Raw genomic sequence first — 14,172 nt, forward strand, 5'->3', positions numbered from 1 at the left:
GATTTTACCATTTATTTGGAAATTATAATTATATGTCCTTTTTGCCAAGTATAATAATATTACACTTAATAAACCAAAAAAAAAAAGGTAGAAGCCAGATAGCCAGTCCCAGATGATTGTTTATTCCGCAAATCCACAAACCAGCACTGATAAATCACACTGCAAACCAAAGAACATCAACAATTGTAATATTCTGAGGAGAAAACATATTTTTTTCTAACAGTATAACATAACAATATTGGCATAAGTGGGCGCACAATGTGCCCCCATTGCCACACCCTTTAACTGCTTAAAATATTCACCTTGAAAGAATATAAAACTGTTTTTTAACACAAGGTCCATTAATACAAGACATGTTCGAAATGTTTTAAAAGGAATAGTGTGAATGTCTGCTAGGAATTCTTCAAACCAAACCAGACCTGTATTGTGAGGAATACAAGTGAATAAATCTATCATGTCAAGAGTAATGAAACTTTTTGTGTTGATCAATGAACTGTCAATACGTCTTAAAAAGTCCCAGGAGTCTTTTAAAATGGTCTTGTTTTCCAAAATAACTGATTTAAGTTTAGAATCTATGTATTTAGCCAAAGGTGCAGTCACTGAGCCTTCAGCCGAACCTATTGGTCTCAGTGGAGGGTCAACTAAGTCTTTATGCACCTTTGGAATACCAAAAATTGAAGGGACTTTTGGTTTTTCGACAGTCAAAAAATTGTATGTACTTAAATCAATCAATCCTGGGAGAAAAAATATGTTTTCTTCTCAGAATATTACAATTGTTGATGTTCTTTGGTTTGCAGTGTGATTTATCAGTGTTGGTTCGTGGATTTGCGGAATAAACAATCATCTGGGACTAGCTATCTGGCTTGTACCTTTTTTCTGGTTTATCAGTGCAGTTTTGGGTACTTGTGACCAACTTGCTTGTTTCATGGTTATTTCGTGGTCATGGACTCGATGGCTGGTTCCGGTGTTTCCAACAAGGCAAACAGCTTTGAGAAAACTGCTACGGATGAGCTGCGAAAGCTCATTGGACAAGTATCTCAGTTGGTCAACCTTCTCACTCCCCTCAGCCAGTCATTAATGGTGCTTTCTAATGGATCTGGTTTACCTGGAAACCAGGAACTTTTAAAATGTTCAGCTTCGAAGGAAGGAACAAATATTGGTAACAAAGACATTAGAAAGGATAACAGGGCAGCACAGAGTGGCCAGGTTCGACATGGTAGTCTGGATGGGTTTCCTGCACTCACTTTTGCAGGTTCCGATGCGAATGCAGGTGAACCAATGAATGTTACCATGCATAACAGAAGTGCTGAGGGAGAAGGACAATTAAACAATTAATTTCCAACAGGTACAAAAAGACTTTTTAAAAACATTTTAGATTTTAAAATAGACTTTTCTACGAAAGTACAAAATACTACCCATGACGACAATGATTCTTATGCCACGATGTTAAACAAATTGGACTTATTACTGCATAAATACAAGAACTGTGAAATGGACAATGCATATTTAAAACATTGTCTACGTTTAAATATAGTTCTAAAAGGTTTACAGGTATGTAAATACCCAAATAATGTCAAACAAGGATCTGATTTTCATAAAGATTTATTAAGAGCGTTTGATAGATGTGGTATGGACATTATGAGAGCCATTATACGGAACAATGAGCTCGAAATGGAGGTTGTTTTTCATCAGGTTGAAACTGTGAACAACAAAATAGTGAATGATTTGTTATTTTCGGTTGAAACAGAAAAAAACAAATACATTAATATGTTAGCTAACATTGAGTCAAGATGTAAAAAGACACAAGAGAGAAAGTTAAAAAAGATAGATAGAGATGTTAATGAATATAGTAAACAGATACATTATCCAAGGCCTAGGGAATACAAAGAAAACAGCCATTCCCAGAACATGTCTTTCAACAACAATTATAGGGACAGATGGGAGGGCGAAGACAACCATGAAAACCTAGATAGACAGGTCCCTTTGGACCACCCTTCCCCGAGACATTCAGAGAGATTAAAGAGAAAGGAACCAGTGAATTGCAGGTACAACTATGGTCCCCACAGACAGAAAGTATGGGATCCAATAACAACAACAAAAAAAGATTATTGGAAGTAAATTCTACTAATGAAATTTTAAGGAATGGTAATATTAGTACTTATCAAAGATTTAATATTTTTAATTACACCAATACCGAGATTAGTAAGGGACACTTTGCTTTATTCTCAAAAGGTTTCACTTTCATACCAAAGGTTAAGACTAATATTTTTAATTTACTAGTTGACCTTAAGTTGTTTATTCAACAAAAAAATTTGGAAATATTTTTTTCAGCCAAAGAAAAAAGACACGTAAAAAACCCTTTGACCAGAAAAAGCACGTTTAATCCACCTTTACACCCTCAGTTAAAAAACTTTGAAACCCTAGTGGAAAAAGAACTGAGGGAGCATTTAAAACACAGTAGAGTAACCCCAATCTTACAATAGAAGAAAGGGATATTTTGCAAGGCTGTAGAGACAACAAGAATATTAGAATAATGAAACTGGATAAAGGTGGTGGTGCTGTTTTCATGGATTATATTACATACGAGGGTAAAATGTTGGATATTTTAAATGATGAAGAAACTTATGCTAGGGTGTCATTAAATGAAATACACATAGCTTACAGGAAAATACAGGTGTGTTTAAATGATTTACTTTTTGAAGGATTGATTGATTTAAGTACATACAATTTTTTGACTGTCGAAAAACCAAAGGTCCCTTCAATTTTTGGTATTCAAAAAGTGCATAAAGACTTAGTTGACCCTCCACTGAGACCAATAGTTTCTGCTGAAGGCTCAGTGACTGCACCTTTGGTTAAATACATAGATTCTAAACTTAAATCAGTTATTTTGGAAAACAAGACCATTTTAAAAGACTCCTGGGACATTTTAAGATGTATTGACAGTTCATTGATCAATACAAAAAGTTTCATTACTCTTGACATGATAGATTTATTCACTTGTATTCCTCACAATACAGGTCTGGTTTGGTTTGAAGAATTCCTAGCAGACAATCACACTATTCCTTTTAAAACATTTCGAACATGTCTTGTATTAATGGACCTTGTGTTAAAAAACAATTTTATATTCTTTCAAGGTGAATATTTTAAGCAGTTAAAGGGTGTGGCAATGGGGGCACATTGTGCGCCCACTTATGCCAATATTGTTATGTTATACTGGGAGAAAAAATATGTTTTCTCCTCAGAATATTACAATTGTTGATGTTCTTTGATTTGCAGTGTGATTTATCAGTGTTGGTTTGTGGATTTGTGGAATAAACAATCATCTGGGACTGGCTATCTGGCTTGTACCTTTTTTTTGGTTTATCAGTGCAGTTTCGGGTACTTGTGACCAACTTGCTTGTTTCCTGAATATTACACTTAATGTGTTGCTCCCTATTGAAATATCAGCAGTCAAAATGCTGAGTGCTGACAGACTGGACAACAAAAAAAAGATTGAAAATCCAGGAGGAGCAAATCTTGAACATTGTTCTACACCTTTAAAAGTCTGATTCCTTCCAATGTGGGGGCCAAGCTGCCCATATCCCCCAAACCTATGTATACCAACTTTGAGATCATCATACTTCAGAGAAAAGAAACATTCTAGAAAATAGCAATCTTGGACATAGTTTATGTAAGTCCATTTTTTCGGCCATTCGGTCTCCATGTTTTGGGACTTATTCTAGCTAGTCCTGTCATTTCAAATGGTTATAATTTTCCAGACCATCTTGGAGAGTAAACTCATCTTTTCCTGCAGTAATTTTGAATGCAGGATGCAGATTTAGTATATTTACCTATATACCAAGACTACTTCCCATATGCAGCAAGATTAGTTTAGAAAGTTAATGCCTGATTTTTCTGTGGTTATAAGATGAGCAACTTTTTTTCCATTACTGATTTTAATTTTCACTATTTGGTTATCCAGACTGGTTTTGGCTTCCCCACCAGTGTGTTCTAAGTATAGGCTTTTAAACAGGTTTGGATCAGACAACCTTTCTGAATATATGAAGTTTTCCAGCCTTGGGATTTTTCTCACAAGGGATTGTTGTACCTTTTCAAGTTGTTTTAGGACACTTGTTCAAATCCTAAAAGATGCTGTGTGGGTCAGATCACTGAGGTTTGATACTGCAGTCTCTTTAGCATGTCTCTACATGATCTTTGGAATATAATGGGTGATTGAATATGCTTATTGACTGTTCGATACACAGATTGGCTGACATTTAAATTGTTTTCCCACACCCTAAATCATTACAGATTGTGACATTACTTTTGTCTTTCATTTTATTGTCTCTAAATATTTAATTGCAGTGTTAATTGATATGACCATTTCTGCTGAAAGAATTGATAAGACTTTAAAATACTGGAATTAACTGGAATTAGACTGGAATGAATGTCTTTATCTGTTAATTACCCAAACTTGTGCTGAACAGGTGCCAGCCACTCCTTTATGGGCAAAGTCTTTTTGTACATTTCAGAATAAATTCTGTACATACTGTAGTTTGGTTAAGAATGTTTTATTAGATGTTAACAATATCCGAATACTGTCTCCAATTGCAACCAATAACAGTCTGTATAAATTCTGGAATGCTGTATAACAGTAGCAGTACTTATAAAATCCAAAGTTTCAGCACATATATTCTGATTCTCCTGAATAAAATAAACTGAAAGTGTCTGTACTGCAAATACTTTTTGTGTATCAGTCCAAAATCTAACTTAACTGTGTCTAAAGTATTTCCTAATAATATCAAAAAACATGTAATGTTTTATATGCATCTTTAGCCTTTGTTTCCAAACCTTGTCTTGCATGTGCCCCACAGTCTATTCTTTATCTAGCATTCCATTGCAAGTAAACATATATTTCCCTTAAGAAAATTCTGTAGCTCTCCCTGAGAATTGTTATTTTTGTATATCTCATGCTTAATCAGCAAGATTATCTTTTCATTTCTACTGAACTGTCTTTCACTTCAACTGAATGCATACGTGCAAACAATAGTCTGACTCTATATTTTCAGGCCTATTATTCTACCTTAATGTACTATAGTGAAGTCACTAAAAATACAGTGAAAACCCTCAGTCTAATGGCTCACCTTTAGATCCCTGACTAAAGTTTACAGGGACCTTCATTTGTAGTTACCTCAGATTTGTATTACTAATTAGTGTAATCTGGTTTGAAGATAGCTACCTCACTCACAATTTGTAGATGTATCCCAATAGATTCTGATGTCCTTTATGGTCCGAAATGTACTATTAGCTAATACCTCCAGCAACTTGGCTAATTTACATAATTTCCTAATAACTTTAACAGCTCCAGATGCAGGAAATATACCTGCTCCAGTGATTACCCCATTACCCAGATCACTAGTATTTACAGTCTCTCAGTCTTATTTGTGATGCATGGGTGATATATCTAAAACCTGCACATTATTCTGAAAATCAGTGTCTTTTAATTTTATGGTTTCTAAAACTGACTAGGCCAGGTAATTCTTTCAACACTGATGTTCCAGAAACAGCAGGAAGAAAATGCCATATACATCCTCAACCTGTCTCTGTGAGTCTTTAGTTAAGTTAGACAGAGTACAAACTGTTAACCCTGCCTATTTTTCATCCCTATCTCTGTATGCTGTAATGGTAAAATTACACTGTTTATTGCCTGTTTTCTACCTTATGAACTAGTGCCTTATTGTACCATAATGTGTCTCTCTTGTAGCAAATGAAACCTTTCCCTGTTGTCCAGGGATTTAAATGTTCAAACATAGTCATGTTTAGTCCATTTTCTTTTTTATTATATAGTCTATCAAGCATGATGGCTATTTACTGAAGAATAACTGAAATCGGCACTAGAGGGATAACTTTATAACTAGTCTTAAAGCATAATTACCATAAACTGCATTAACTTGCACCTGTAAATTTTCAGCTAGATTTGTTTAATAATTTGATTTACTTTTTAAATTTCTATGTGCTGTAATAGGTCTGCCTTCTAAATTTGTATCTTAAATATCCTGTAAATATTTAAGAGCTATAATAGTTTAGTGAATCATATGCTTTCTGTATTTCAGATCTATACTTTTGCATAGTCTGTCAGTGTCCTTTTAAGATTTTATCTAATGTACAATAATTATGTAAAGTGCACTATAATCTGTAAATTAATTAACAAATTAAGCCTGCCATGTGAGGTTAAAAATAAAACCCCATTTTTTAAAATTGAAAAGTTGACAAAATTTTTTCCCCAATTTCCCCCTTAAAAAAAAGAAAAGTAGTTTTAATTTCATTTGAACTAATTGTTAACAAATCTAAAATTTAAAAACCCTAACCATCCCCTAAAAATTTATATTTAAAAAATAACTAATTTTTAAAATACTTTTAACCCAAATTTTTAAAAAAAATTTACATAATGAAATCCAAAACGAATAACATATTTGAAAAAAACTAAATTTTCCTTAAAAAATCCTTTTAAATGGGGTTAAAATACTCTGTTAACCGGAAAAAACTAACCAAAAATTTCCTTTTAGCCTAACACAAAAAAAATAAAAGATAAAAAAATCCCCTTTTTAAAATTGTTTTTTTGAAAAAAAACTTTGTAAAAAAACAAAAAATTAAAGGGCCCAGCTTTTCCCCAAGATGTCTCTTGCTGCCAAAACTTCACAGAAGCATTTTACTCTTCAACCCGGCTAAAGCCAAAAAAAATCGTTTTCCCACAAAAAAAAGCTCAATAAATGGGGCCAAAGGGAAACCTTTTCTAAAAATTGCAATTTTTCAAAAAATTAAAAATGGAACCCCCTGGGGGTTTCCAAAAGGAATTAAAAACAAATTTTAAAAAAACTATTTAAAAAGGAAAAAATTACATTTTCCCTTTTAACCCAATAGAATTTTAAAAAACGTATTTAATCTTTGATTATTTTTCCTTTTAAAAATTTAAAAACCCCAAACCCCCAACCCCCTAAAATTTTTAAAAACAAACTAAACCCCCAAAAATTAAAAAATTTTAATAAATAAAGTAAGAAACCCCAATCTTAAATAATGTTTCAAAACCCTAATTACCTCCTTTTAAAATGGGTTAAAGGGGACCCTTAAGTTTTTATCCCCTTAAAAACCCCTTTTGTCCCTGTTAAAAAAATTATCACTATTTTTTTTATGCCCCCCTTTGTTCAAAAATTGGTGCTTTTCGATTCCCCTATGCATCTTAAAAGGGGCCCTTTTTAATCTTTTCTTTTATAAAAGGCCCAAACCCTTGGTCTGGGGGTTTAATCTTTTGAAAAAAGTTAAAGGAAAGGAAAAGGGGAAACCCCATGTGCCCTTTCCAATTCCTAAATAAAAGGTTAAATGTTCTCCCGGTGAAACAAAGTTTCATGCATTTATAAAGAACCTTCATTTCAATAACCCAAATGGAAGTTTTTAATAAATTAATTTTTCCAAAGGGAAATAAAATTATCCCAATTTAACATTCGGGTAAAAAATTGGGGGAAACCCCAAAGAAACCGGGTCCAGAAAAAACCCCCAATTTTGGAAAATTTTCCCAACCTTTAAAGGGTTTTAAAAACCCCTATAAAACCTTTAAACATTTTTCTAAATTTCCATTTTAAAAAAGCACCCTCCCCCAAAATCTGTTACCCTTTAGTTGCTCTATTCCCTAAAGGGCCCTCTCAATCCTTCTAATATATACCCTTTTTTAAAAAAAATTTTTTGGGGGTCAACCATTTTAAAACCAAAGGGTTCAAGAGGTTTGGCAAAAATTGTTTCCTAATTCCAAAACCCCAAATTAAATCCCTTCCTTGTTCAAAAAATTTTCTATAAATGATTAAACCCCGGGGGTTAATAACCAATGGGGGTTCTCAAAAAGAATGAATGTTATCCAATAACATAAAAGGAAATTTTGGTTGGTACCAAAGATTTTAACCTTTAAAAAACCCCCAACCCTTTTTTTTTAAAAACCCCAAAAGGGTCATTCCAAACCTCTTCCTAACAATTTCTTAAAGGGTTTTATTTTTGGGCTACCCTTAATTTTTGAACCCCAATTTGGATTTTAAACCCAAAAAAGTCCCATATAACCCCCTTTAATTTCCCCCCCTTGTTAAAAAAATTAAAAAGTGGGTTCAACATTTTTCTAAAAGGGCAAAGAGGTTTAAAATTTCAATTCCAAAACCAATTTAACTTTAATCCCTTCTTATTCAAACATAGTAAATTTTATTAACCCCACCAGGGTCCCCTTTTTGGTGGTCTAAAAATTAAAGTAATTTAATTTTTTTAAAAGTTGTTTCAACTTTTAAATTACCAAAACCAAAAATTTCCCTGTTCTTTAAATTAAAAATTTTTATTGAACCTCTTCCCTCAACTGGGCTAAATTCGGGGGAATTGGGGAAATTTTTGGGTTTTCTCCCCGTATTTTTGGAACTAAGGGTTCCCAAAACCCAAAAAAACCCAAATTTAAATTAACTTTACCCCAAAAACCCATTAACGGGAATTCATTAATACATTTTTTAAAGGGCCAAATTTTTCTAAAAACCAATTTCCCCAAACCTTATCCAATCAAAATTAGAAATTTTGTTCTCCCCCCACCGGTTTCCCCTTTTTACTCTTTCTAAAATTCCTTCGCCCCCTTTAAGGGTCTTTCCCTGTTCCCCCAATTTTGGTTTAAAACCATCCAAATTCCTGGGGTTTTTTAAAAAAAAATTTTTATTGGTCTTCCCCACAAAAAACACAAACGGTGAAGGGGGACTAATTATTTTTAAATCTGCCATCTAATTTCCAACCCCCAAAAAATTTTCCCTTTTATCCCCAAAAATTCAAAAACCCAAACCCGGGAATGTGATATCATTTTGGGGAAAAACCCTTTAAAAATTTTATTTAAAGGGGCTTTGAAACCCAACACTTTTAAAATTGGGGCCAATTTCCCAAAACACTTTTTCTGCCCGTTAAGGTCTTCCCTCCCTTTTGAACTTTGGGTTAAACACCTTTTGGGGTTTTCCAAATTTAAACAGGTTTTTTAACCATTTTTTTCAAATCGGCCCTCCCCAAAGGTGAAAAATTTGGCTCCCTAAAAATTGGGGATAGTGTTCCAAAACCCCTTGTTGGGGGTTCCCTTTTGGGCCCCCAATTTTTTAAACGGTAAAAATTATTAAAAATTTGTAAAAAACCCTGTAAACAAAACGTGTTTTAAAAACCCCCTTTAAAAAATTTTGGTTCCTTTGTTTTAAACATTCAAAAACAGTTTTTTGGTTTTTCCAAAATCTTTCTAATGTCAGGGGCCCCTAAACTAGTTTCCCCAAGAATTTGTTGCCCAAAAAAAGAAAACCCCAAACGGGAGTAATTAAAAATTTGGGTTCCAAACCCCTTAAAAAAAGGGAAAATACAAAACCAAATTTTGCGGGGTTTTTTAAGGCTGGCACCTTCTTCTTTTTAAAAAAACCCCATTCAAAAAGTTGATTCATTTGGGGGTTAAGGCCCCCAAATTAAAAAAATTAAGGAAAAATCCTTTGGGCATTTTGGAATCCGTATTTTAAAAATTTTTCCCCTAAACAAATTCCCAAATTTTTCGGTTGCACCTTTTTAAAAAAAAAGTTATCAGGGTTATCAGGTAACTCAACTCTCTGTAACATAGGTTCTGCCATCACTATTGGGTAGCAAGATAATAAAATAAACAATAAGTCAAAAACCGCTACCCAAATGTGAAAACTCCTGTATAAAAATACGAAAACAAAAATACAAAAAGCCAGGAGTGCAAAGCGACAGAGCAGTATCCTCATAGACTGATCTCCGTGCTGAACCAAAATGCACAGCAAGCAGTATACTCTTCACCAGGCTAAGCCAGAGTGCAAAATAGGCAGTTTTCACTTCACTGATTAACAAATACAGTCTCATATAAATAGGCACAAGGCAATCCACATTTGATGCAAAAAAATGCGAGTTTATTCAACAAATGAATAAAAATGGCAAGCGCTTTCACCCGACTGGGCTTCTTCAAGCCAATATAAAATAACACTTTTAAAACAAACTATTTATACTGTGAAAAGTTGACATCATTTCCTATTCCCAATCAATTAATCAGCAATTAAAAATTAAAGAACAAGTAGTTCCTAATCATTGCATACTCATTGTTACACATCATAAACTTTATAAACCTAATCCAATATCCCTAAAAATATATTTAAAAACATAACTAAACTAAAAATACATAACAATATTAATAAAATACATAGATAATGCAAACCTGCCATATACAGAATAAATAACATATTGGGCAGGATTCACGATGGCTTGCATGGAGTCTAAGAGTCGTGTAAGACTCCATGCAGCTATTGTGATCCAGGAACAGCCCAAAATCCCGTGTAAGAGACCAGCTAAAATGACTCTTACACGGGCAGGGTGTGGATATGCTAATCACCTCACTTGCAGCCGAAAGGCATGCAAATGAGTTAGATTAGCAATCCATGAAGCTGAAACCAGCCCGTGTAAGAGTCGTGTTAGGTGCAGAAATGTACTCAGTTGACAACTGAGTATGTTACTGCAAATAACACAATGGAGCCATGACAACTGCAAATAAAGTGTGCAAATGTTGCAGTCAGCATGCCAATGGCCAAATATGTGGCCATTGGCATGGTAACCCAATGCAAGCATGAAATAAAATAATTTTTTTCGGCGATCGTCGAGGTTTAAACGCAGCGCAGCCCCACGCAAATGGGCTGCGCTATATAAAACAGAAAAATAAAATTTGAAACCCACCAATGTGGGTTTTATGTAATGCATGGATTTGCAATGCAGGGACTAGCAGACCAAAAACAACATGGCCACCGTCTAGTGGTTGCTAAGGGCGGAAGCTGAGTGTAAGACATGTAACTAAGCATTAGTAGGCAATCCTATGTAAATGAGTGGTAGGATAGTGAATCACACTGTCACATAGCAAATGAGCACATTCCGTGTAGTGTAAGAGTTAGATAAGGGGGAGTAACATAGTAGGAGATAGGTCACATCACAGGGGGGAATGTCAGGAAGAAATCAAGCTCATTTGAGCAAAGTGGTATGTGAAAGATGTCAATCACACAGCATAAAAAGAGGAGTGTCAACAGATAAGCATGGGAAAGTCAAGAAATGGAAGGTGTACACTGTGGCCAATACCAAAGTTTCTTGCTGTACGTGCATGCGCACGTGTGTGCGCTGGGAGCTGCTAGTAAGACAGAGTGTGCATGTGTAAGGCAGAGTAAGCATGAAGGAACCTGTTTAAAGATCTGTAAACCTGTTTGCGCTGGTGTGCGCGCATGTTTATCCGAATAAGCAGATTCTTGTTCGTGTAAGCATGTGTGCTCGCGTGGTAGCCACTGTGAGCGTGTTTTCGCTGGTATGCACGCTGCTCCCCCCTGAGGAAACAGAGAGGAAAAAGGAAGCAGAAGAAATAGTAGGAAACTAGCAGGGAATACTGGTAGAGGTAGCAGGAGAAAAGAATTAGAAGCAGGCAATTACACAGGCAGAATACAAGCCCAGCCCAGCACTTAAAACACTGCAAACAGCATTGCAGTGTGTTTCTCTCAAGAGACACTGCAAGACAGGAGTAAGCTATTAGAAGTGAAAACTGAAAAAGCTGTACTCAGACCAAACATGCTAGGGGCTGCCATAGCTGTTATAAGGAGACATAGGAGACTTGCTGAGGGTGGTGACAATGCAAATGCTGCCGGACAACCCACAGTGAGGAGAAGAGTGTACAGGCCCAGGGTCACCAACCAGGGGTTACATGAGCTGGAGATAGTGGAGTGCTATAGAGTGGACAGAGACCTCCTGCAGCAAATTGTTGAGCTGTGCAGGCCACGCCTCGCACACAGAACCAACAGAGGGGAACCCATCCCAGTGGAAACCAAGGTATGTGTTGGCCTAAGAATACTAGCAACAGGTACCTTCCAGAGACCAAATGGTGATATGATGGGGATATCACAGGCATCAGCCTCCAGGGTACTGCCCCAGTTCCTGGATGCCATGTCAGCACATGTCGGTGAGCATGTATATTTCCCCAATGCCCGTGAGGTATTGGCCAGCAATATGCATCTCTTCCATCAAATAGCAGAATACCCTGAGGTAGTGGGTGCAATAGACTGCACGCACATATGCATCAAAGCACCAGCCGGTGAGCGGGGTAGGGCCTACATTAACCGGCAAGGGCTTCCCCTCCATCAACTGCCAGGTCGTGTGTGATGCCCAGGGCATAATAATGAATGTGTGTGCTGGCTGCCCTGGGAGCTACCATGATTCCCATATCTGGCATTTGACGCAGCTGTACCATACATTTACCAATGGGGACATCCCACATGGTCACCTAGTGGGGGATTCAGGATATGCACTGGAGCCGTGGCTGATGACACCCATCAGAAACGCACACAGACCCGAACAGGAACGCCATAATGAGGCACACACACAAACATGTAATGTAATAGAGCGTGTGTTTGGGCTGCTCAAGTCACGGTTCCGGTGCCTGGACACATCTGGTGGAGCATTGCAGTACTCACCAACTACATGTACCCAAATTGTCATGGTATGTGCTATGCTACATAATGTGATTCTGCGAAAACAGCTGCAGCAGGACCAGCATAGGGCCGGGACAAACAGCTCCCCACCATTGCCAAGGCCATCACAGGCAGAGCGTGACTCGGAGGAGCAACAACCTGACCCTGCCCCAGTAGGCAGAAGGAGGCGTCCCCAGTATGCCCTGGCCTTGGCAAAGAGGCAACGCATAGCACATACACTGGCTCAGTAGGAACCCTGGGAATGATACCCCTTTCTGACTCACTCATATAGTAACAGGGATGCCTAACATGACCCAACCTGCTCTCAAACATGTACAGGGAGTGTAGTATGTGCATCCGACAGAGGCAGCCCTGCAGCAACACCTGAGGCATGATTGCCATGTGTTAAGCAATGTAACACCATCTAGTATATGCAAACATGAAGACCCTACCTAACATCTCACCCTCACCAAGCATGATGCCACACTATGAAGACAACAAGATCAAGTACAATAATTGGCTGAGGTATTGCTGTTAGCAAGGGGGAACACATGGCTGACAGCCAGGGCTGACATGCTGAGCAAGACATGATGCCTCACCTGCTAGGGATGGCACGCACCCAGCACACCTAGCTGTGTGGATACTGGCAAAGGCTGTTGTCACCCCCACTGTGCCTGGAATAGGTAAGTCTAGAAACACAAACCCACCACCATAGGTAGCACAAGGGATAATAACATGGACGTAATGCTACCCAACGCCAGAAGTCTCACCTGCAAGGTGCATGCAGACCAAACCGACCACAGCATGGAGAATGGTAATACGTGTTCTGTAACAGAAACCTGGGCAAGGCCTAGAAGAGCACCCTAATACTACCAGGTTATGCCTCATACCATGCTCTACAGCTCCAAAACATGGAACACATGACAATAGGAGTGTGGCTACCAGTAATTATCAAGGATAACCACACCCCCAGGTTGGTACCACAGCAAGAAGCAGCATGGACTATCCATGGGCAAGTAACACTGGCTCAAACTGTGTACCTGTTTGAAGCCTGCTACAAACCACACACACAAACCCAGGTACCCCAGCCAGCCTTCCTGAAGACACTGCAGAGTATGAAAGTCTCAACAAATACCAAACAAGGCACACACAAATTATGACATAGGTGGCAATCCATTATGTATTGAAGAAGTAATCAGGGACCTAGGGACACAAGTGGATGGTAACCTGTCATGTGACACTCACATTGTCAAGGTGGCCAGGAAGACCTGCTATATTGCCCACCTTAATATGAAAGGATGCACATGTAGAGCTAGAGAGGTCACTGTGCCCCCATACTCTTCCCTTATGAGGCCCATACGTGACAACAATGCCCCAGTTCGGATGTACCTTACCTTACACCTGCAGCAGTTAGAAAGACCCCAAATGTACCCCACTAACAGGATAAAGGGTCCAAACATTGGACATCTGCAGCCTGGCTGAAGAAACCACAGCCCAATTCAGAAGCATACTGCACAGTCAGAGGTGATGTATGCCTGATGTACAAGGCCATGTCCAATTCAGAATGAATGGACATGCTCCACTGCAGAAACCCCAAATCCAGCAGACACACCACAGTGAGATATCTGAACCTCCACACATAGATTAATAGGAT

The sequence above is a fragment of the Protopterus annectens genome, chromosome 6.part0, assembly GCF_019279795.1.
Source record: "Protopterus annectens isolate FY-2018-M chromosome 6.part0, PAN1.0, whole genome shotgun sequence".
NCBI classification, from domain to species: domain Eukaryota; kingdom Metazoa; phylum Chordata; order Ceratodontiformes; family Protopteridae; genus Protopterus; species Protopterus annectens.